This window comes from Macaca thibetana, chromosome 20 (assembly GCF_024542745.1).
Source record: "Macaca thibetana thibetana isolate TM-01 chromosome 20, ASM2454274v1, whole genome shotgun sequence".
NCBI classification, from domain to species: domain Eukaryota; kingdom Metazoa; phylum Chordata; class Mammalia; order Primates; family Cercopithecidae; genus Macaca; species Macaca thibetana.
In genome coordinates this window covers 63040837-63065105 of record NC_065597.1, presented here as the reverse complement: position 1 = coordinate 63065105, position 24269 = coordinate 63040837, and the positions used below count along the sequence as shown (strand labels likewise).

Below are 24269 nucleotides of genomic sequence, written 5' to 3'. Positions count from 1 at the left end.
AGGTTGCAGTGAGCCAAGTTCACACCATTGCCTGGGCAACAAGAGTGCATCTCTGCCTTAGCCTCCCAAAGTACTGGGATTACAGGTGTGAGCCACCGCACCCAGCAGAACATGCATTCTCTAACTGTTGAATACCAAGTTCCTCATATTTCCACTCAATCAAACTCGTTAATGGTGTGGTTCAAATTTTCTGTGACATTATCCTTTTCTTTTGGCCTGTTGATGTATATTTGTTTCTGAGAGACTTGGTTAAGTTGTCACTGTAACTGTGGATTGATCTGTCTCTTTTTGTAATTCTGCCAAGGTTCATGCCATTTACTTTCAGTTACATTGTTAGATGCATAAGAGTTCAGAATTTCAATATCTCACTGAAATAGTTTTATATTTAACCCTAATGAAATAAATATCAAGATAAGAAACAGGCGATCTATATTAATGCTATGAGAAGATCTTTAATATATAGTAAGTTAATAATATAAGGCACAGAGAAATAAAATCAAACATAATTTTTAAAAGCCTCACATATATTCATGTATTATGAATAAAATGTCCCCCAAGATTCAAAGAAAACTGTTAACTCTGGTTAAATCCAGGAAACAGAAGGAGAGAGGGAGGGAGTCTTACATTTGGTTTAAAACCCTTTATATTAGGCTGGTGCAAAAGTAATTGCAGTTTTTGCCATTGAAAGTAATGGCAAAAAATCACAATTACTTTTGCACCAACCTAAATACTACTTTCTTTCCTTCCCTGCCTCTCTCCCTTCCTTCCCTCCTTTCCCTTCTCCCTTCCTTCTTTCCTTCCTCCCTTTGCCCAAGCTTATGTATAATTTTCACTGGAAAAAAAAAAAAAAAAAACTCAAAGGTTTTGGCTCCATGGTTCTACGGCTTAAAGAAGATCGAGGAGGCCAGCCAGGTGGCTGGAATGAATGTTTGGACTCGGAGCCCCAGGGCCAGCCTAGATCAACTCAGACCAGCCATGAGGCCAACGTGGACTGCAGACGAACCCCCAGCGCCCCTGGAAGAGAGGACTCTGGGTCCCTGGAGCAGGCAGGACCTGCTTCTGCTGAAGGCTGAGCAGACTGGGCTTCGGACCCCAGCTCCTGCTGCAGGGGTCAGCCAGCCTTTCCTGAGCGCACTCCACTGGTCCCCAGAGATGGAAGGTGGCTGCACGGCCTGAAGCCCAATGGACAGAGCCTTAGGGAGAAGCAGGTTCTGCCTGCACCAGAAACCAGGAGGCCTCTCTCTCGGGGGTGCTCGGGGTTTGTTCACCTGCCATCTGCATCGAAGGTGCCATTGATTGACATTGCTTCTTTAGCCGAACCCAGACTGCAGGCATCTGTGTTGACTTACATGATCCTCTCGAAGACTCTATTGGTTGGTTCTTTTCCCATGCCAGTTTAGGAATGACAAGTCCTTTGTGGCTTTGAACACAACAAACTCTCTCAAAGAGACCCTTGTGGCCCAAGGCTGATTCATCACCACTTTCCTCACTGGATTTTCTCAAAGACCTGAAAGCGGCCCCTCTTACTTCCTCTTCTTTCTGTTCACACTGACTTGAGGATTTGGGGACATTCGATCACTGACAATACTTTCTAGCACTTCCTACAGGCCAGGCACTGTTCTCAGAGCTGTGTGTGTACCGTCTCACTTCCTCTGGACACCAGTGGAGGAGCAGGGATTTGAACTTGGTGGTCTAGAGCAGGGTGCTGTCTACAGGGTCCTGGTCACAAACTAAGGTCCTTGCTCTTAGGGTGACTTCTCTTGGCTGCCCTGAGACACAGGATGAGGACTTTATAATACACTGGGGTGTGGAACATCCCCTGTTCTTGATTTTCAAAGGCATTAATCATGGCCCTTCACCTGCTAACTGAGGCAGGTATGGAAAATGTCCGAATCCCTAATGACCATAAACAGAAAAGTTAAGAAGGGGCAGTTCAAAAGAAAGGCTTACTTGGGAAGGAAACCTTGTCTGGGAGCAACCAACAAGGAAGAGCTGGGAATTACACACGGTAACGTGATGTGTGTTTCCAAACAAAGAGGGATGCTGCTTTTGGGGAAACCACCAATATCCTCCAATAATCTGTTAAAAACAAAAAACAAAAAACAAAAAAAAAACCATGCAGCTCATCTTCCCTGAATTTCCTCCAGCAAAGATGAGCCTCTTGGCAGGGCATAGTGATTGATGCCTATAATCCCCGCACTTTGGGAGGCCGAGGCGGGCAGATCACTTGAGGTCAAGAGTTCAAGACCAACCTGGCCAACATGGTGAAACCCCATCTCTGCTAAAAATAGAAAAACTAGCCTGGCGTGGTGGCACATACCTGTTACCCCAGCTACTTGGGAGGCTGAAGCAGGAGAATCGCTTGAACCCGGGAGGCGGAGGTTGCAGTGAGCAGCTGAGACCGCACCACTGCACTCCAGCCTGGGCAACAGAGTGAGATTCTGTCTCAAAAAAATTATTTATTTATTTATCTATTGTTGAAAAATAATAATAATAAAAAGATGAGCCTCTTTCTTGTGTAGCTCTTCCAACACTTTCTATACCTCTTGCACAGAGTCACAAGCGCTGAGGTGGAGTGAGTGTGCCCCGGGGTTGGTCTCTTGCCCCTTACAAGCTGCACGGCCTTGGGTAAGTCCCTTGGTTCCTCTGAGTCTTGGTTTCATCGTGTATGAAATGGGGATGATAATTCCCATCCCTCCGGAATGGCTGTAAGAATTCCTACTAGGATAATGATGCCTCGAGTCTGGTACAAACAAGAATGCAAAGCTGTCGGCTGTCTGCTTTCCACATCCCATCCCCCGAAATGTGATAAATTCTTCCATTTCTATCAGTGACCCACTGTGTGTGCCTAACAACCAGTAAGTCGTTTCGGAAGGAATGAAAATCTTCCCCCAGGGACAGAAATAGTTTTTAGTTAAGAATTTAGAAATAAAAGAGTAAATCCTAGATTACAAAAAGCCAAGTTGAATGTAAACGTTTGCATGATCTTTAACAAGCTCTCATTTGCATATATCAGAATCTCTGTAGGGTTACATACAATATTAACAACAACTTAGTATTAACAAAGATCACAGCACAACTTAGCAGAGCTTCCTGAAAAATAGTCCCATTGTGGCCGGGCGCAGTGGCTCATGCCTGTAATCCTAAGACTTTGGGAGGCTGAGGCAGGAGGAGGATCATTTGAGATCAGGAGTTTAAGACCAGCCTGGCTAATGTGGCAAAACCCTATGTCTACTAAAAATACAAAAATTAGCTGGGCATGGTGGCGTGGGCCTGTAATCCCAGCTACTCAGGAAGCTGAGACAGGAGAATTGCTTGAAGCCGGGAGGCGGAGGTTGCAGTGAGCCAAGATTGCAACATTGCACTCCAGCCTGGGTGACAAGAGCAAAACTCTTTCTCAAAAAAGGTCCCATCGTATATGAGAACCCAGTGTCATCGTATATGAGGCTGGCCAAAGCCAACCTCACCAGCATGAACAGAAAAAAACAGAAACCTGCCCAAGGACACAGAGCTTCAGTGAGTTTCCTGTCTCATGCAGGGTTCTGTGTTCACAAAAACAATGTATATAAAGGACAGGAAGAAAGGCAGGGAAACAAGGGGAAAGACTCTGAAAAATGGCAAGAAATGACTCAGAAGAGGGGCAGAGAAGGATTGTTCTGGGGTCTCCAAGGTGGATAAGAGGTATCTGCTGAGAAGTGGGTGCCAAGAGTACCGGGACCCCAATGTCAGCACACACCTGACCCCCATGGAGAGGAGTCCTGGGTGGGAATGGTGAGAGCAGTCTAGAAAGCTGCAAAGTGTTTAAAACACTTAAAAAAACTTTAATGCAATCAGTCAAAATAAAACTAGGAAGTAAAAAGCATTATAACGATAATTACAAAATTCTTATTTGTATCAGTGGTACTGTGAGAGGTATGATTTATTTTTTTCCATATTCATTAAGGCAGACGTTAGTATCTTGGTTGTTTTCCAAATAGCCTTAAAATGCATTGTCTAATAAAATCTCTTTGTGAATTAGGAAGAGAAATAAACATCCTTAACTGGATAAAGGACATCTGTAAATAAGTATAGCTATGATCATAGGTAATGGTGAAAGACTGACTGCCTTCCCCCAAGATCAGGAACAAGACAAGGAGGTCTGATCTCATACTCTCACTGAAATTCATACCAGAAATCCTAGTCAGTGCAATAGGCAGACGGGCAGGCAGGGAAGGAAGGGAAGGAAGGGAAGGAAGGAAAGGAAGGAAGGAAAAGAAGGAAGGGAGGAAGGAAGGGAAAGGAAGGGAAGGAAGGCAAGGAAGGCAAGGAAGGCAGGAAGGCAGGAAGGAAAGAGAAGGGAAGGGAAGAGAAGGAAGGGAAGGAAGGGAAGGGAGGAAGGGAGGAAGGGAGGAAGGGAAGGAAGGGGAGGAAGGGAGGGAAGGGGAGGAAGGGAAGGAAGGGAAGGGAGGAAGGGAAGGAAGGGGAGGAAGGGAGGCGGGTCCCTTGTGCCCTTGGGTTGGCTTTTCAAGGGGGCCCATAGGTGGGCTCTAGATTCAGAGGACCTGAGGTTGCTTTTTATTAGGGGTATCCTCTGGGGATGCTACCCTCTGAGCCTGTCTTCTAGACACTAAAATGAAAATCTTATCACCTCCTTTATGGAAATTGTGAGGTAAATGAGATCACGTATTTAAAGCGTCCAGTACGTAGTATGTGCATACCTTCCCTTCCCCTCTTTCTAACAGTCCCCTACCCAGGGAAGAGACAGGGGAGGAGGGAGGCGGGTCTCAGGTTTTCTGAGATCTCCCTTGCATTTTCCTCATTCTCAGGGAGCTTGACCCCCAGTGCTGCTGCTGTCCCTGAGAAATGCAGGAAAGAACACACATGTCTGCAGGTTGACATCCTAGCCCAGAGCTCACGTTTGCCTGACAACTCATCTGCTGTGGTGCCTGGAGGCCACACCTGTCCTGCAGACAGATGGATACATGGATGAGACGGTGCTTAGGCCCCTGCACAGAGAGGGAAGCATGCCAAGGACAAGAATTTCCAGAGCCAGCCCTAAGAGGTCCCTGGAAACAGAGTCGGTGGGGCCCCGTCCCTACCTCAGGGTGGAACGGAATAGTCAAGTCAGGGCATCAACTATATGGTTAAGATCATAGTTCAGTAATTAAAACTCCTTTCAGGGGGCAAGTAGAACTCCTTTCAGGGGGCAACTGGAAATATCCATTAGAACTTTAATAACTTCATGATACTGAGCGAACCAGCAGCTCCATTTATCAGCATTTATCCCACAGAGACATACACAAGTGTGCAAAACATAACTATTCCTTGTAATAATAATTGAGAAGGTATAAACAGTTAAATTGGCTTAAATGTTCATTAATAAGGAATGGATAATATGTGTAGAGTAATAAACAGGCATCACAAAGAATGAAGGAGATCTGAAGTTAGTGGCCACGGATACTTAGAAAAGGTACATTGTTAAGGTTTGGGGAGCAAGCGTTGGGCTGGCAGTGGCAGACAGTAAGTGAAAACAGGAAGTTACAAGAGCTAGTAGTATGACACAATTTTGTTAAAAATAAATCAACGAGTTGGTATACTCAGAGATAAAAGTATCTAGAAAAACATGGCAAAACTGTTAATAGTAGCTGTCTATGGGGAAGTGGAAGGACAGAAAATATTTCAGTTTCCTGCAAAACTTAATTTTTATGAGCATAAGTTACTTTCATTATAGAAAAATAATCAAGGCATTAAAAAAATCACAACTGCACTAAAATTAGATCTTATTAAGTAAACAAGTAAACATTTAAATAAAATGGGAACAAATATAAAACAAGTGACAAGGCCAATTGTGTAAGTACTGTTCTTTACTCTCAGAAAGAGAGAAAATGGGGAAAAGAGTAGCAGAAAGGTAATTCTAAACAAATTCTTAAAAAAAAAAATCGCAGTGGGTAAATTCATTTAAAAAAATGTAAAACACAATTGCGCTCAGGACAAATTGTGTTCTTTCTGAATCTGAATAACCACATTTTCATAAAGAGAGTCTTCTTCTAGAGCAGATGACTTCAAAAGTCAACACCTAGTGAGTATCAGAGACAATATGGTATCTCTGCTACTATTTTGATATCTGAATAAAATACCATCAAAGGAGAAAGTGGTTGTCCTGGTCTTGTAAATCTAGTTTCTGTTTATTTTTTTTGAGATGGAGTCTCGCTCTGTCACCCAGGCTGGAGTGTAGTGGCGCAATCTTGGCTTGCTGCAACCTCCGCCTCCCGGGTTCACGCGATTCTCCTGCCTCAACCTCCTGAATAGCTGGGATTATAGGCATGTACCACCACACCAGGCCAATTTTTGTATTTTTAGTAGAGATGGGGTTTCGTCATATTGGCCAGTCTTCAACTCCTGACCTCAGGTGATCCGCCCACCTCGGCCTCCCAAAGTGCTGGAATTACAGGTGTGAGACACCATGGCTGGCCATAAATCTTGTTTCTTCAATTTTACTAAAATATGATAAGTGTTTCTCAACTATTTTTCTCGTTATTGCTCCCCCAAGGAGCCTAAAAATTAGACTTTTTTCCTAATCTCCCCTCCACTAATAACAGCTTGAGCTATAAATACACAAGCAATATAATTCATCCTCTGAAGGTATGTAATTCAGTGGTTTTTAGAATATTCACAGAGTTGTGGACTGTCACGAATATCAATTGTGGGACATTCTCATCACCCCAAAATGAACTTTCACCCATTGGCAGCCCCTCCCCATTGCCTCGCAACTCCCACCACCCTAATTCTAAGTAATCACTAATCTACCTTCTGTAGATTTCTCCACTCCAGCCATTTCATAGAAATAGAATCATATAAAATGTAGTCTTGTGTGACTGATCTTTCACTTTGCATGATGTTTTCAAGGTTCGTCTATTTTGTAGCCTATATTAGTGCTTCATTCTTTAATTGCTGAATACTATTCTACTATATGAATATATCAGCATATTTTGTTTATCCATTCATCTGCTGATGGACATTTGGGTGGTTTCTACTTTCTGGCTGTTATGAATTATGCTGCTATGAAAATCCATGTGCAAGTTTGTGTGTGGATATCTTTCATCTCTCTTGAGTGTGCACCTAGGAGTATACATGGTCTTCCATGAATTATTTTTCCTCCAAAGTGATCACCTCTTTTGTACTTAACCTTCTTTAGAGCTAATGCTGGTGCCGCTATAAGGTATGTACATACTTAATCATAGAATATTCAGTTTAACAAATTGCTTCTGGACATTTGGTACACATGAGGCATTGCTCAAGGCTAATGATGGACAACGTGATATCCAGGGACGAACAAGTTCCAGGACAAGTCCATGCAGATTCACTATGGCCAAGTCCCTTCACTGGAAGGAAAGAGCACAATTCATTTCTGTTTAGAGATTCTGGGGTGTCAGATCCATGAACAAGTCTTATTTAGAATGACTGCCTTTTTTTACTTTAAGATTCCATTCTACAGTCTGAACTCAGGTATTCGTGGCTATGCCCCTAAATCTTCAGTCCCATTTGGGATTTTAAATACGCAACCTAATGAAAAGTCAGTAAGAGTTTTACAGTTAAACTCCACATAGAGATATTGCTCTTTCAAAGCCAGAGGCGGAATCTAAGCAGTCTTAGTCATGACAGCGCTAGAAGCACAAAAGTTACCTGTCTTCAGTTAGGCATTTGTTCAATGCAATCCTGCTACCCGCTGTGTGCCAGGTCACGGCCAGACCAGCGTGAGTCACAGGCGTCTTTGTTCTCAATGGCCCAAGCTCTAGGGAGGGGCCCAGACGTGGGAATAGGCAATGACCTTGTGGTGTTGCATGAGTTATGAAGTTACGTCATGAAAGTAATGGGTGCCGTGGAAGCTCAGGGTGGGGGTTCAAGCCAGTTGGGAGGTGCCCCAGAGCTTTCCCAGAGGAAGCAACATTCCCACCAAACATCACAGGAATTAGGTGGAACTAGGGCCTGCTGAAGAGGGGAAAGAAGGCGGGGAAGGGAGCTTTCCTAACCAAAGGGAACAGTAGGGTGAGGGTGGAGAGGCTGGAAAAAAAAAGACCAGGGTGCCTTTTGGAAAGTGGGGCAGTAAAGAGTAAACAAATCAGAGAAATAAAAAAAGTTTGGGTTTCTGAAGCACCAACTATGTACCAGGCTAAGTAGGCTAAGTACTCTACACAGATTATCTCATCCGATTCTATAAAAATCCTACTGGGATCATTTTTTAGTATAACTATATTCTATGCAATATTTCTGTTTAAATACACACAGACACACACACACAAACACACATATATATAATAATAATTATTATTTTTTGAGACAGAATCTTGCTCTGTTGCACAGGCAGGAGTAGAGAGGCGTGAATCTTGGCTCACTACAACCTCCACCTCCTGGGTTCAAGTCATTCTCTTGCCTCAGCCTCCCAAGTAGCTGGGATTACAGGCATCCGCCACCACACCCAGCTAATCTTTGTACTTTTAGTAGAGATGGGGTTTCACCATGTTGGCCAGGCTGGTCTCGAACTCCTGACTTCAAGTGATCTGCCCACCTCCGCCTCTCAAAGTGCTGGGATTACAGGCGTGAGCCACTACGCCTGAATTGTTCCTATATTTTTCTTATCAAATCTACCCTTCCTAAACTCAAGTCCCATCTGGGTTAACACAGCCTGACTCCAGAGCTGGTGTTTTCAGCTAAGAATGGGAAAGACTGCACTGTCTCCTGGTCAGCACCAACAGCAGACACAGCATGAACTCTATCAGGGGAAGGGAAGGGAGCTGCAGTTAGCTCCATGAATTTCAATGGTGAGATACAAGACTTCAGGTCCAATCCCTTAAGCAGTGAGTCAGCTTGGCCACGTTTTTCTTGATGTGATACCTATCAGACTGGCAACAATAAAAAACTGTAGATTGGCCAGGAGCAGTGGCTCACGTCTATAATCCCAGCACTTTGGCACACCGAGGCGGGCGGATCATTTGAGGTCAGGAGTTTGAGACCAGCTTGGCCAACATGGCGAAACCCTGTCTCTACTAAAAATACAAAAACTAGCCGGGCCTGGTGGCAGGTGCCTGTAGTCCCAGCTACTTGAGAGGCTGAGGCTGGAGGATCACTTGAACCCAGGAGGCAAAGGTTGTAACCTGGGCGACAGAGCAAGACTCTGTCTCAAAAAAGAAAAAATAAAAAAGGTGTTGATAATACCATTTGTTGGTGAGAGCATGGGGTTACAGGGATTCTCCTATATGGCTGGCTGGGATGTAAATGGTTTCTTTTATTCAAATTTAAAAATGCACATTCAGATGGGAGTGGTGGTTCACGTCTGTAATCCCAACACCTTGGGAGGCTGAGGCAGGCAGATCACTTGAGGTCAGGAGTTCAAGACCAGCCTGGCCAAAATGGTGGAAACCTGTCTCTACTAAAAATACAAAAAATAGCTGGGCATGGTGGCATGCACCAATAATACCAGCTATTTGGGAGGCTGAGGCAGGAGAATCATTTGAACCCAGGAGGCGGAGGTTGCAGTGAGCTGAGATCCTGCCACTGCACTCCAGCCTGGGCAACAGAGCAAGATTCTTAAGCAAAAAAGTTTAATGGGCTAATAGTTTCATGTGGCTGGGGAGGCCTCACAATCATGGCAGAAGGTGAAAGGCATGTCTTACATGGTGGCAGGCAAGAGAGCATGAGAACCAAGAGAAAAGGTAAAAACCCCTTATAAAACCATCAGATCTCCTGAGACTTATTCACTACCATAAGAACAGTATGGGGGAAACCGTCCCCATGACTCAATTACATCCGCCTGGCCCCACTCCCTTGACACACGAGGATTATGCAAATATGCTTAGAAACGTCTCTCGGAAAGATACACAAGAAACTGGTCGTGGTCTCCAGGAGTGAAGACGGAAAGATTGACTTACTATGTCCTATATACTTTAGCTATATATAGGATTTGATTTTTCCCTCCATACGCACAAACGACCTTAAAAATTAAACACCTATAGGCCAGGCGTGGTCGCTCACACCTGTAATCCCAGCACTTTCGGAGGCCAAGGCATGTGGATCACCTGAGGTCAGGAGTTCGAGACCAGCCTGGCCAACGTGGTGAAAGCTTGTCTCTACTAAAACTACAAAAATTAGCTGGGCATGATGGCACATTCCTGTAAGTCCCAGCTACTCTGGAGGCTGAGGCAGGAGAATAGCTTGCACCCAGGAGGCAGAGGTTGCAGTGAGCTGAGATCACGCCATTGAACTCCAACCTGGGCGACAAAAGCGAAACTCTGTCTCAGAAAAAAAAAAAAAAAAATTAAACACCCATATAAATGCATGTATGTTAATTACCATTACACTATGTACGCGTGCGCGTGCGCGCACACACACACACACACACCCCCCTGTATGTTTTTATCAGGCCATTATTAAAACTGAACAAAACTGGATGACTTTATACAGTTCTGGACAGGCCTAGACAGGAGAGCACACATGCCTTCACACAGATCCTGTCTTCCCAAGAGAGATGCACTCTTCGTTTGGTGAGCGTGTGGCACTGGTTTTCTCCCCAGGAAATGGGACCCAGATAAATCAATCAGAGCAGTGCGAGACCAGGCCTTTTTCAGCCTTGGAGAAGGAAGCCTTTGCCCTAAAAATACAAAAGTGTCAGCTTCTCTTTTGTGTTCTTTGTAGCTGTACCTGAAACCAAGCATCTGTTTGTGACTTGGCTTCAGTTACTAGCAAGTTTTTCCTAAGGAGGTGTTCAAATCCTGCACACCAAAGGATGTGTGCTTCAGTGAAGGAAACTTCTTGTTTTCTATACCTCTACCTTTGAAATTAACAAAGTATCTTATTATTTTATTTTATTTATTATTTATTTTGAGACCAAGTCTCGCTCTATCGCCCAGGTTGGAGTGCAGTGGTGTAATCTTGGCTCACTGCAACCTCTGCCTCCTGGATTCAAGTGATTGTCCTGCCTCAGCCTCCCGAGTATCTGGGACTACAGGCATGCACTACCATACTTGGCTAATTTTGGTATTTTTAGTGGAGACAGGGTTTCACCATGTTGGCCAGGCTGGTCCTGAACTCCTGACTTCAGGTGATCCACCCTCCTTGGCGTTCCAAAGTGCTGGGATTACAGGTGTGAGCCACCGTGCCCAGCCCAAAGTGTTTTATTTTATACAAATTCTGTGCAAAGCTTAGTTTACAACTCAACAAAAATAAACAAAATTATATGTTGTTATTAGGATAAAAATCCTATGCCCAATTCATTTATCCCTCAATTAAACTCTTTTGGCATGGAGGACTAAAAGCAAACAATATTTGGAATGTCCCTAGGATAGCTATGAATGGCATGTTGCCATAGTATTTCAGAAGCCACTGGTATAAGTCCTAGATGGATAGGATGAGCTCTTGGCCACAAAGCTTTTCTTAGGATTTTAATATACTACAATTTATCGTTTACTGGGAACCCAGGTGGAATGACTTCATTTCCAAGAACACAAGTGCCCACATTACCACCATTATTTTTTTCAGATTAAGGCTCTGTCTTCTGAAGGGAAAATGACCACTATGCTTCACTGAAAGTCCATCTCAATCAGAAAGACAGGCAGATACCACGGAAACTTAGTGCTTACCTGCCAAGCCCGAGACATCACGATGATACACATTTTGTGTTTCCCTCTGAGGGTAAAAGAAGAAGGAAACTGCTGCAAAGTACCGAGGAATATAACCCAGTTATAAAACAGAACGAGAAACAAATGGCAAACCCAAGTGTTGACATTCCCATTCAACCAGACCACCCCTCTGCTTGCAGGAACTAGGAGTAGAGAAAAAATACAAAAAAAAAAAAAAAAAAAAAAAAAAAAAAAGCGGCTGGGGCTGGGCACGATGGCTCATACCTGTAATCCCAGCACTTTGGGAGGCCGAGGCAGGCAGATCACCTGAGGTCAGGAGTTCCAGACCAGCCTGACCAACATGGTGAAACCTTGTCCCTACTAAAAACACAAAGATTAGCTGGGCGTGGTGGCGTGCACCTGTAGTCCCAGCTACTTGGGAGGCTGAGGCAGGAGAATCCACTTGAACCCGGGAGACAGAGGTTGCAGTGAGCCAAGATCACACCACTGCACTCCAGCCCGGGTGACAGAGCAAGATCCATCTAACAAAAAAAAAAAAAAAAAAAAAAAAAAGAGGCAAAATAAATAAATAAATAAACAAATAACAACCGGACCATCCCAGCCAGCAATACACAGAGATGGTAAGATTCTACTAGCAGATAATTTTTAAAAATCAACCACCTCTGAGACCTTCAAAATATTTTCTCTCCTCTATGGAGGTTGTCTAAATAACAGATTCTGTGAATAGACTTCAACTGTGTTATGAATCCATGTACTGTCTTAGTAAGAATGTTTTTTTTGTTTTTTTTTTTTTTTTTCCGCCAGCAAGAACAAGCAAACCAATGTTCTCTGAGGCAAACAGACAAGAAAAGATGCTGCTTAGTTAAAGAAAATAAGACCGCTCTAATCCCTATTCCCTGTACGCACGGCAACTCAAAGGAGAACTGATGATGATACACTCAGCCGCTGCTGAAAGATTTGAAATTAAATAGCAGGACAACCTCCGTAAGTGGAGAGACAGTCAGTCGATGTCACAGGCCACTGACGGAGCCTTTTACTCATTCGGAGCGGCAGAGAGTGGACTCCCTGGTTCAATATAAGTAGCAGCCAAAAGAACAACAAAATCAATATGGCCCTCGAGTAAGTAGACACCGAGCAGTTACTTGCAAACCAAATGATTTCTCCAGCTGAGGCAGGCTGCAGGGCAGCCAGATGAATGACAGTTTGCAATGAGGAAGAATTTCCTGCTGGAAAGACTGCTGCCATACTTCGTCAAATCCTGTACCAGCTGGGCACGGTGGCGCAGGCCTGTCATCTCAGCACTTTGGGAGGCCAAGGCAAGCGCATCGCCGGAGCCCCAGAGCTCTAGACTAGCCTGGGCAACATGACGAGACTCTGTCTCTACAAAAATACAAAAATTAGTTAGGCATGGTGGTGTGCACCTGTAGTCCCAGCTACTCAGGAGGCTGAGGCAGGAGGCTCACCGGAGCCTGGGGAGGTCAAGTCTGCAGTGAGCTGTCATTGCACCACTGGACTCCAACCTGGGTGACAGACTTTAACTGTGTTATGAATCCATGTACTGTCTTAGTAAGAATGTTTTTTGTTTTTTTCCCTGTCTCAAGGAAAAAAAAAAAAATCCTTTCCCACCTACATAGTTTCCTCAGGCTGCCCCGGCTTTCAGGGGTTTCTTTCATCCTGGGATTCCAGCCACTGGCTTTCCCATGGACCCCGAGGCTGGGTGGTGCAGTAAGATGCAGGCTCCAGCGTATTTTCATTGCACAATCAAGATGCTCAGTAGTGTGTGGATTGGTCTAATGCGAAATCAGCTGAGGGCAGAAATTAACAGGAAGACATTGGGATACCCACTTCTCAACTCTCCGATCACCCCAATTTCAGGAGTGGGTTATCAGCAGGGCTCTTTCAGAATCCTTCCTCATCAGTCCAGGATTTCTGATGAGAACAGGGGGGTCAGCAACGTTTCCACCCGGCTCCCATCTAACTTTCACATGTGCGCACACACACTGCACATGCACACGCACGTGCACAATGCACACATATAGTGCACACACACACGCACACAGGGTGTCATTCCTCTGTCTTCTATAGCCTTTTCCCCTAACAGAACAGTGGGCGAACCTTAGGCAATTACAGGTGTGACTTCTGGCTTACTGTAATCTGTGAAGCTGCAATGGGCGGGATATGCCTGTTCTGGATGAACTGTGTCTCTGCAAATTCCTATGTGAAGTCCTGACCCCAGTACCTCATCATATGACTGCATTTGGACACCGGGTCTCCAACAAAGTAATTAAGTTAAAGTGAGGTCCTTAGGGTGAGCCTTAGTTCAGTCTGACTGGAGTCCTTATAAGACGAGGGGATTAATGAGAACACAGCTGCAGAGAGAGGAAGGCCACGTGAGGATACAGGGAGAAGTCGGCCATCTGCAAGCCAAGAAGAGAGGCCTCAGGAGGAATCGATCTGCCAACACTTTGATCTCAGGCTTCCAGCTTCCAGAACTGTGAGAAAGCAAATTTCTGCTGTGTACACCCCCAAGCCGGTGGTCCTTCCTGCCTTGCAGAAAAGGAATTCACTCCCAGGGAGGAAGGACAGTGAGGTGTGGTTGGAGCAGCTGTGCTTCCCTTACCTGAAGCTTCCTGATGCTCTGGGAGAAGGAATGTTCTCTGGAAAATTCTGCCAGCTGCCATGGGATAGGAGGTGGGTTTGTAGCATGCCTCACTTCTCCCCACTGGTTTCTGCCCATGCCACTGCCTCCACCACGCGGGGAAAGGCTGCCATCCACCCAGCTCCCTGACTCAGACATCTGATCCCTGACCGCTCCCTTCCCGCCGCCCTCATACCCAGCCACCACCATGTCTTGGGGATCCCACTTCCCAAACGTCTCTCCAACCCCTCATGGTGCATGGTTTCCTTTGCCTAAATCAGAGTATATTTCCCCAAATAACCTGTGATGTATGCGAACCATCCCCCACTCCGGCCCCCAGGCTCCCTCTGGGGCTTCCTCCAGGTCGGGAATGACAAAGTCATAAACATCTCCTGTGTTCACAGTGGTGGTGGCCACGATGGCAGACAAGAAGAGGCATACTCAGTGCTAAGATGCCCCGAACTCACGGACTCTGGGGGTCCCACTGACTTACTACCCAGGCCCTGCCCCAGTGAGCTCACCCTCTGTCCTCTGCTTCAATTCCTCACACACTTTACCCATCCCTCTTGCCTTGCAGAACCGGCAAGACCACGCTGCTTCTCCCTGGGTTACAGCTCACTGCCTGGGAGAAAATAACCTCCTGACCAGCCCATCACTTCCTTGAGTGGCCCGTGCAATCCATTCTGGCACAGCCACCAGCAGTGGCTCTTTCAGCTGTCACCACCCTGGCCTCTTCCAATCACAAACCGCTCGCAGCTTCCCACACTCATCTCAACTTCAGATCCTTTATCCCACTGACACCTTACATCATCCCTTCCCTGGTGCAGTAGATGGCCTTGTGGCATCTTATGCAAGAGATCCTTTTGGGAAACCTTGCCCATTTCAAGGCTTGAACATTTCCAGACTAATTCTGCAACAGAACGGTGTATTTCTGTTACCAGCTGAAATGTCCGTGCCATTTTGCAAGAGAATGGAAAGTGTTTTGCATTTACTCATTATCAGCTCTGAAATGACATGATTCTTTTTGTTTTGTTTGAGATGGGGAGTCTCACTCTGTCATCCAGGCTGGAGTGCAGTGTGGTGCGTTCTCAGCTCACTGCAGCATCTGCCTCCCAGGTTCAAGTGATTCTCATGCCTCGGCCTCCTGAGTAGCTGGGATTACAGGCATGCGCCACCACACCTAATTTTTGTATTTTTAGTAGAGATAGAGCTTTGCCATGTTGGCCAGGCTGGTCTCGAACTCCTGACCTCAAGTGATCTGCCTACCTGTAATCCCAAAGTGTTGGGATTACAGGCATGAGCCACTGTGCCCGGCCAACATGATTCTTGACAAATGCTTACTTTGAAGGGACTTATAGGTAGAGATCACTTACAAGATAGGCTTTTATTTTTTTCACACTACTTTGGATTCACACAGCATCAATCCCTTTATTCCACCCCAATCATTTACAGATGAGCAAACTGAGGCTTGATGCAGTCATAGTGGTGCAGGGGAGGAAAGAATGAGGATTCAGGGTTCAGCTGCAGGGGGTCCAGCATAGCCACAAAGGTTCAGCCTGGGAACTGATGTGTCAACAGGACCACAGGTACAGATGGTGGGGAGTGTGGAGACCTCGTGTTCAAATCTCTCTCAGTGACCACTAGCTGTACTCTTGTGCACCACAATGAATGATAACACGCCTTAGATATCTTTAGCAAGTGCTTCCATCTGCCAGGGCACCAAGGCCAAGTATTTCACATATATTTCATCTTGACAATAACTCTGTCACTATGACACCACCTCTTACTTAGTTGTCTGCTGTCTTAATTTTTCTAGGTATAAAGCAGCAATAGGTCAGCTACAGGGGCTCATGCCTTTAATCCCAGCACTCTGGGAGGCTGAGGCAGGAGGATGGCTTGAACCCAGGAGTTCAAGACCAGCCTGGGCAACACAGGGAAATCCCATCTCTACTTTTTTGAGATGAAGTCTTACTCTGTCGCCCAAGCTGGAGTGCAATGGCACGATCTCGGCTCACAACCTCCGCCTCCTGGGTTCAAGTGATCTTCCTACCTCAGCCTCCCGAGTAGCTGGGATTACAGGTGCATATCAGCACAACCAGCTAATTTTTGCATTTTTAGTAGAGATGGGGTTTCACTATGTTGGCCAAGCTGGTCTTGAACTCCTGACCTCATGATCTGCCCACCTCAGCCTCCCAAAGTGCTGGGATTACAGGTGTGAGCCACTGTACCTAGCCTTTTATTTTTTTTTTTTTTTTTTTTTTTTTTTTTTTTTTTTTTTTTGAGACGGAGTCTCACGCTGTTGCCCAGGCTGGAGTACAGTGGCGCGATCTCGGCTCACTGCAAGCTCCGCCTCCCGGGTTCCCGCCATTCTCCTGCCTCAGCCTCCTGAGTAGCTGGGACTACAGGCGCCCGCCACCGCGCCCGGCTAATTTTTTGTATTTTTAGTAGAGACGGGGTTTCACTGTGGTCTCGATCTCCTGACCTTGTGATCCGCCCGCCTCGGCCTCCCAAAGTGCTGGGATTACAGGCTTGAGCCACCGCGCCCGGCCTTATTTTTCTTTTTAATACAGAGTCTCACTCTGTTGCCCAGGTTGGAATGCAGTGGGGTGATCTCAGCTCACTTCAATCTCTACCTCCTGGGTTCAAGCGATTTTCCTACCTCAGCCTCCCAAGCAGCTGAGACTACAGGCGCATACCACTACACCCAGCTAATTTCTGAATTTTTAGTACAGACGAGGTTTCACTCTGTTGGGCAGGCTGGTCTTGAACTCCTGACCTCAAGTGATCTGCCTGCCTCTGCCTGTCAAAGCGCTGGGATTACAGGCATTAACCAGTTGTGGTGGTGCATACCTGTGCTCCCAGCTACTCGGGAGGCTGAGGTGGGAGGATCGCTTGAACCCAGGATGCTGAGGCTGCAGTGAGCTGTGTTGGCACCACTCTACTCCAGCCTGGGTGACAGAGCAAGTCCCTGTCTCAAAATAAATAATAAATAGATAAATAAATAAATATAATAAAATAAAAATTAAGCAGCAATGGTGAACTTGTATCCATCTTCAAAGAACAGAGAAAAACAAAAAAAACAAACAAAAACGGTGTTATGTGTACAGGGCTAGATGCCTGGGAGAGGGTGGTAAATGGGATGGTCTCCGTGCCTGTGAAGCTCAGAATGTGCACACAAGGCTTATTCCAGAGCTGCCAGGGGAAGGATGCTGCCCCTCGTTTCTAAGGACTGTCTTCACAGCACCTGTCAAGGAACCGCTGACTAAGTGACGACGAAGCGCAAATAACTCTCGCAGGCTTTAGGCCATATACAACTGGAGCCCTAGGTTGGCCACATTCAGTTCAGTACAGTACAACCAAATGTATGTCCAGTACAGAGGAGTTTTAGACACTGTTGGAATGTCTCCAGTTTAATTATCCAGACAGGCATTCTGGCTGGTGGCAATGGGGAAAACAGTAACACTCAATGATCAAATCTACCCAAAGGTTATCAAGGAGGTCCCTAGAATTGTAGGGGAGAGTCTGGATATCAAAGCCTTTTGTTTCTTTGCTTTTTGAGACACCATCTTGCTCCGCTGCCCAGGCTGGAGTGCAGTGGCATGACCAGGACTCACTGCAGGCTTGACCTCCTGGGCTCAAGCCATCCTCTCACCCCAGCCTCTCCAGTAGCTGGGACCACAGGCATACACCACCACATCTGACTAACTGTTAAAGTTTTGTAGAGATGGGGTCTGACTACGTTGCTCAGATTGCTCTTGAACTCCTGGGCTCAAGTGATCCTCACACTTTGGCCTCCCAAAGTGTAGGGATTACAGGCATGAACCACTGTGCCTGACCCAAAGCCATCTGAATTCAAACATTTTAATCTGATGGAGTAATGTTAATTCCTCAAATAATGACCAGGCTATACAATTTCTGAATCCATCATAACCCTGCACTAAAGAACATTACAACACAGACTTATTAACACGCAGTTCGTAAATTATCCCCCATCGCAGCAGCCAGCAGTAATAAAAAGCAAAGACACCAGAATTATAACATATTTTATTCTCCTACAGTCCTCTTCACCTTACAAATGTATGGTATGCAAAAATTTGTTCATAAACTGGCTGCCTGGAATGCAACTACGGTTTGTCATAGAGATCACGTTGTAACTGATGGTGAGATTTCAGGCTAACTCCCACAAACTGAATTAATCTACAGTGCAGATGAATATACTAATTCAACTTCATTTACAATCACACTTCCTTCCCTTGCTGCATGGTTTACTTCCCCAGCAAAATATTTGCGATTTCTATTATTATTGCTGGATTTTGTGTCTTTTTCTGCTTTTCAAAATTGCTCTTATCAGCAAGTACAAAAACCTAACCACTATTTATACCCACAGGTATAATAGCAATGATCATAAGAGAATTCAGTGTAAGAGAGGGGGGAAATGTATTACGTACGGTAATAAGCATATTAAATGCATTTGATTAGAGGGTCCGTAGAGGTATAATTATGTGATTATCTATACTGAGAAATACTATTTGTTATATTAATAGAAATAAAATATACTGAATTCGTAGATTTAGCATCACACATCCCTGATACATAAAAAAGCAAAAGAGATGGAGAAAGGATTACAGGTTGGTTATAATCTTGAGACCCCCCGAGAAAGAGTGGAGGAGCCAATTACAACTTGGGTGTGACCAAGTGAAGTAAAACATTTCCTGAGCTGCTCAGAAAGTCACTCTATAGAATCAATCATGAGTATACTAAGTGATCACTCATGGAACTCTTACCACGTGGCAGGCACTGAGCACTTTACTTGCATGATTGCAACTTTCCGAGCCTGTTACTCTACAACAAGATGCCATACTCCTGGCTGACCAGGTGGCTGGGGCCTCTCCTTGTGCTGACAGTATTTTAATGAGTAAAATGACATTAAATGAAGTGAGCTGTAACCAGGGAGAAGCAGTGAGGCCTGGCCAGTTCTGTGAGGCAAGAGGGTTCTGTGAGGCGAGAGGCAAGGCCCAGGAGTTCGAGACCAGCCTGGGCAACATACAGAGACCCTGTCTCTTCGAAAAGTGTGCAAAGAATTGAAGCAGAGGACAAAGGGTGAGCTCACTGGGGCGGGACCTGAATGGTAAGTGAATGGGGGGAGGATCCCCAGAGTCTGTGAGCTTGGGAGCATCTTAGCACTAAGTGTACCTGTTCCTCTCTGCTGGTAAGATCATCATCACTAGAAACATGGGTGTTTGTGAGTCCTTCTTGCAATTTCTGATCTGCCTGTCACCATCTCTGCGCTGCAGGAAGCCCCAGAGGGAGCCCTGGGATGGGAGGTGTGGAGAGGCCAGTATATATCATGAGTTCTTTGGGAAAACCTGATCTGACACCCAATTCAGGTCTCTAGAAGTTCAGCTGTGCCTCCCAGCCCTGGCATACCCTAACCAAAATAGTGAAGATGGTTCCAAGGGCCAGGGGAACACCTGGGACCCAGGGATATTATTAATATTACAAGGTTAATTTGGGGACATTACAAGGTTTAAGGTTAAGATGTTTTGATTTGCCTGGACTTCAAGGACTTGAACAGCTTAAACATCCATATAATTGGGCACAAAGATTTTTGCAAACTCAAGAAAAAAAAAATTTAAAAGAAAGCATCCCATAGACCATACATTCAGTTTGGACTGTTTATTAATCATTCTATCTAATAAAGATGTGGAATCAGAATCGTGTTGTCATCTTGTTGGCAATGCAGACGCAGGAAACGATGTCTGGAGTACTGGTTAGAGGCGGAGGCACTAAAACTTTGTTTTTATAAAGCCACTGAGCAGAAATGACTCAGAGGAAACACAAGGGTATTCTGTTTGGGGAGACTGAGAAAGCTAAAAAGCTATCTTAAAGTCATAATAAAGGTTTCCAGTTAAATATAGTAGATTGAAAACACATTCAGCTTTGTTCCTTCCACAAATCCCACTGTAAAGGCAGGAAACTCTCAAGGACAAACAGGAGAGGAGAGAACGCCACAGAATTTGGAAACTGGAAAGTACATGGATAAGCAGCAATGGGCTTAGCTGAGTTATTATTGCTTCTTTTGAGATGAGGGTCTCACTCTGTTGCCAAGGCTGGAGTGCAACAGCGTGACCACAGCTCACTGCAACCTCAACCTCCTAGGCTTAAGTGATCCTCCCAGCTCAGCCTCCTGAGTTGCTGGGACTATAGACACACACCACCATGCCTGGCTGATTTTTAAATTTTATGTAGAGATGGGGTCTTGCTATGTTGCCCAGGCTGGTTTCAAACTCTTGGCTTGAAGCAATACTCCTGCCTTGGCCTCCCAAGTTGCTGGGATTACACATGTGAGCCACCACGGCCAGCTAAGTTTTTTATTTTTTGTAGAGAAAGGGTCTTTCTATGTTGCCCTGGCTAGTCTTGAACCATGAGCCTCAAGCAATCCTCCCACCTTGGCCTCCCAAAGTGTTCGGATTACAGGTGTGAGCCACTGTGCCAAGCTGCAGCTGACTTAGTTTAAGTTAAATATTCAGCTGGCAGTGAGAAAAGTCAAGAATCAACTGGCTTTGGAAAACTCTTGGGCAGTATTTGCCAAAGACAAACACACATCTTCCTGATGACACAGTAATTCCACTCCTTGGAATATACCCAAAGAAATGAGGATGTCGGTCTATTAAAAGATAGCAACCAGAATGCTCTTGGTAGCTTTATTCACAATAGCCCCCAAGTAGAAATAACCTAGATATCCATCAGTAGTGGGGTGGGTAATTATTTGTGATCTATCCATTAGGTGGTATACTACATGGCTATAACAAAGAACCAATTGCTGCTACATGTAATAACACAGATGAATCTCAGACATCACATACAGCAAAAGAAATCAGAAGACACAAGAGTCAATACTGCATGATTTCATTTTTATGAAGCTCAAGAACAAGCAAAACCAACTAGTCCTGGTGACAGAAAGTTTACTGACAGAGAAGGCACACGAGGGAGCCTTCTGGAGTCTGGCAAATGTTCCACATCTCAACTCGAGTGGTGGGGAAAGGATGGGTTCATGTGATCCAGCTCTTCCCTTCACATTACCTGCATTTTAGTTTCTGAGAAACCTCAATTTTTAGCTATTACTGGGTATAGAAATAAAAAGAGAGCTAAAACAGAAAGATGGCTTGAAATTGCATGAAGCTGGACCACTGTCCTCACCCTGGCAGAAGATGAGACTTTTGGTCTTTATAAAGAGTAAACAAAGGTCCCAGCACTTTGGGAGGCCAAGGTGGGAGGATCACTTGAGCCCAGGAGTTCAAGAACAGCTTGGATAACATATGGAGACCCTGTCTCTTCAAAAAACAAATTTTTTTTTCATTAAAAACAAAGAGTAAACAAAGGAGTTCTGAGAGCCAGCAGACACTGCTGGGGCATGGGTCCCCCAGGGAAAACAAGGAGATAAAGATGAAAGGTTTTACCCTAGATTTCAGGGTGGAGCCTTTTTCTTCCATTTGGCTCTTAGAACACTCAGAGTGAAAGAAGCCAGGCACAGCCCTCCAACAGGAGTGGTCTCTGGGGAATCTGAGAGCCAAAAAGAAACAACCAAAAGCCACCGATAATACAGAAATGAGGAGCCTTCATCAGGCAATGGTGAAGGCCGTGGGCAAGAAGGCCTCCCTCCCCCACATGTATCAGCTTTTCTGTGCTGTACTCCTTCTCATTCTTCTTTTTTTTAATTGCACTTTTAAATGGAAGCAGGCAACCAAGGATCATTAGATATATGAGGAATGTGTCTAATATGAAAAAAAGAATAAACCCCAATGGTAAGAAACAGAGGCTATATAGGGAGGAGGAAAAAAAAAACATTAGCAGGCTGGGCGCGGTGACTCACGCTTGTAATCCTAGCACTTTGGGAGGCCAAGACAGGCGGATCACCTGAGGTCAGGAGTTGGAGACCAGCCTGGTCAACAGGGCGAAACCCAGTCTCTACTAAAAATACAAAAAGTAGCCAGGCATGATGGCAGGCGCCTGTAATCCCAGCTACTCAGGAGGCTGGGGCAGTAGAATCACCCAGGGGGCAGAGGTTGCAGTGAGCCAAGATCGCACCACTGCACTCCAGCCTGGATGACAAGAGTGAAACTCCATCTCAAAAAAAAAAAAAAAAAAAAAAAAATCATTAGCATTCTCAGAGAGAGAAGATACTGCATTAATCAACCAATTACAGGATGCTATTTTGAAAAGGAGTAATGAAAAAAAAGCTCTTGAAAATTAAAACTATGGTAGCAAAAATGAAAAGCTCAGTAGAAGGTTTAGAAGATAAAGGTGAGGAATCATCTCAAAAAGTAGAGTGAGCAAGGAAGTGAAAAAAAAAAAAAAAGGAAATAATATTTAAGGACCAGAACAAGAGGTCCAATATTTGTAGACTATGAGTACCAGAGTACAGGGGAGCTCCCCTGCCCACACACAACAGACACACACACACACACAAACACACACACACACACACAGATGGAGAGAGAGAGAGAGAGAGAGAGAGACAGGGAGAGAGGGAGACAGGGAGAGAGAGACACACACACACACAGAGGATGAAATAATTCAAAACGACTTCCCAGAACAAAAGGGCATGAGTTTAAACAGACTCACACCAAAGTACATCACAGTATTATTGTAGAACCCTGGATGCAAAGAGAGGATCCTATGTGTTTCTGGTTTCATATAAAGGATCAAGAATCAGAATAAAATTGAACTTCTTAAAATCCATACTGAAAGAACAAAGGCAAGGAGACAAAGCCTTCAAAATTCTGACAGAAAAGTAACTCCTCACCTATCATTCTATACCCAGCCAAACTATCAAACTATCACTTTAATGTGAGGGTGGAATGAAGACATTTTTAGATGCAAATTCTTCTCCAGAAGCTACTGGAGAACGGGATCCATCTAAAAAGGAGGCAAAAGCAGATCCAACATGAGAGAGAAGTGCAGATGGTTCCTAGATTGGAAACAGAAATCCTAAGATCACAGCTGTTAGCAGGCCTACAGAGCAACCAATCAGGAAATAGCTCCAGGAGAAATTTTGCCAAAAAGCTGAGATTGGTTATAATTTTAAATTTATTGACAGGAAATTGGTAGGCTCAGACTTTTTGAAGAAGTGTTTGAGGTTGAATTAGCACTCTTCAAAAACTTAAAACAATTTTAAAACCACAACAAATAAAGCATGCAGGAAAAATAACCATGCCTACAATGTGGCTCTGTTGTGAAAGATGTTTAAAATAATATATGTATAGCAAGATATTACAAATACTAAATGCTGATATAACCCAAATTAGGACTTTGTCTCGTTTTTTTTTAAGACAGAGTCCTGCACTGTCGCCCAGGCTGGAATGCAGTGGCACAATCTCAGCTCACTGCAACCTCCGCCTCCCAGGTTCAAGAGATTCTCATGCCCCAGTTTCCCAAGTAGCTAGGATTACAGGTGCCCACCACCACACTCAGCGAATTTTTGCATTTTTAGTAGAGACAGGGTTTCACCATGTTGGCCAGGCTGGTCTCGAACTTGTCACCTCAGGTGATCCGCCCGCCTCGGCCTCCCAAAGTGCTGGGATTACAGGTGTGAGCCACTGCATGCAGCCAACCAAATTAGGATTTAATGACACTGGAAAGACATAGGGATGAAATGTGGGATGGGATGGGGAGAAGGACAGAGCTAAATCCACATTCTCTAGGACACAAATTCAATACATAACAGTAAGTAGATACAGAAACAGCAACACAATCATGTTGTTTAGAACAATGGAAGTGAATATCCACAAAATTAGCTCAACTCACGGGCGTAGCTGCCTCTACAAGTGAGCAATGGGCCAATGAGGAGTTGTGCACTGCTGCTTTGTATAACTTGCTGGGTACAACTACTTGACTCATTAATCTGCATGCATTTATAATGTGAATAAAGACGGAAAACAAAACAAAACAAAATAATCTAAATCATAACTTCGTTTTTGCTTCCTATAAAACAGCAATTCCATAACCTATAGAAAGCA

At 44.8% G+C, this 24269-nt stretch overlaps 1 protein-coding gene across 3 annotated transcripts in view; it reads right to left on the bottom strand.

Annotated features, from left to right (window-relative positions):
* Window positions 1-24269, bottom strand: part of CPPED1 (calcineurin like phosphoesterase domain containing 1) — a 133615-nt gene that overhangs the window by 42260 nt on the left and 67086 nt on the right. The gene's annotated exons all lie outside the window — the stretch shown is intronic.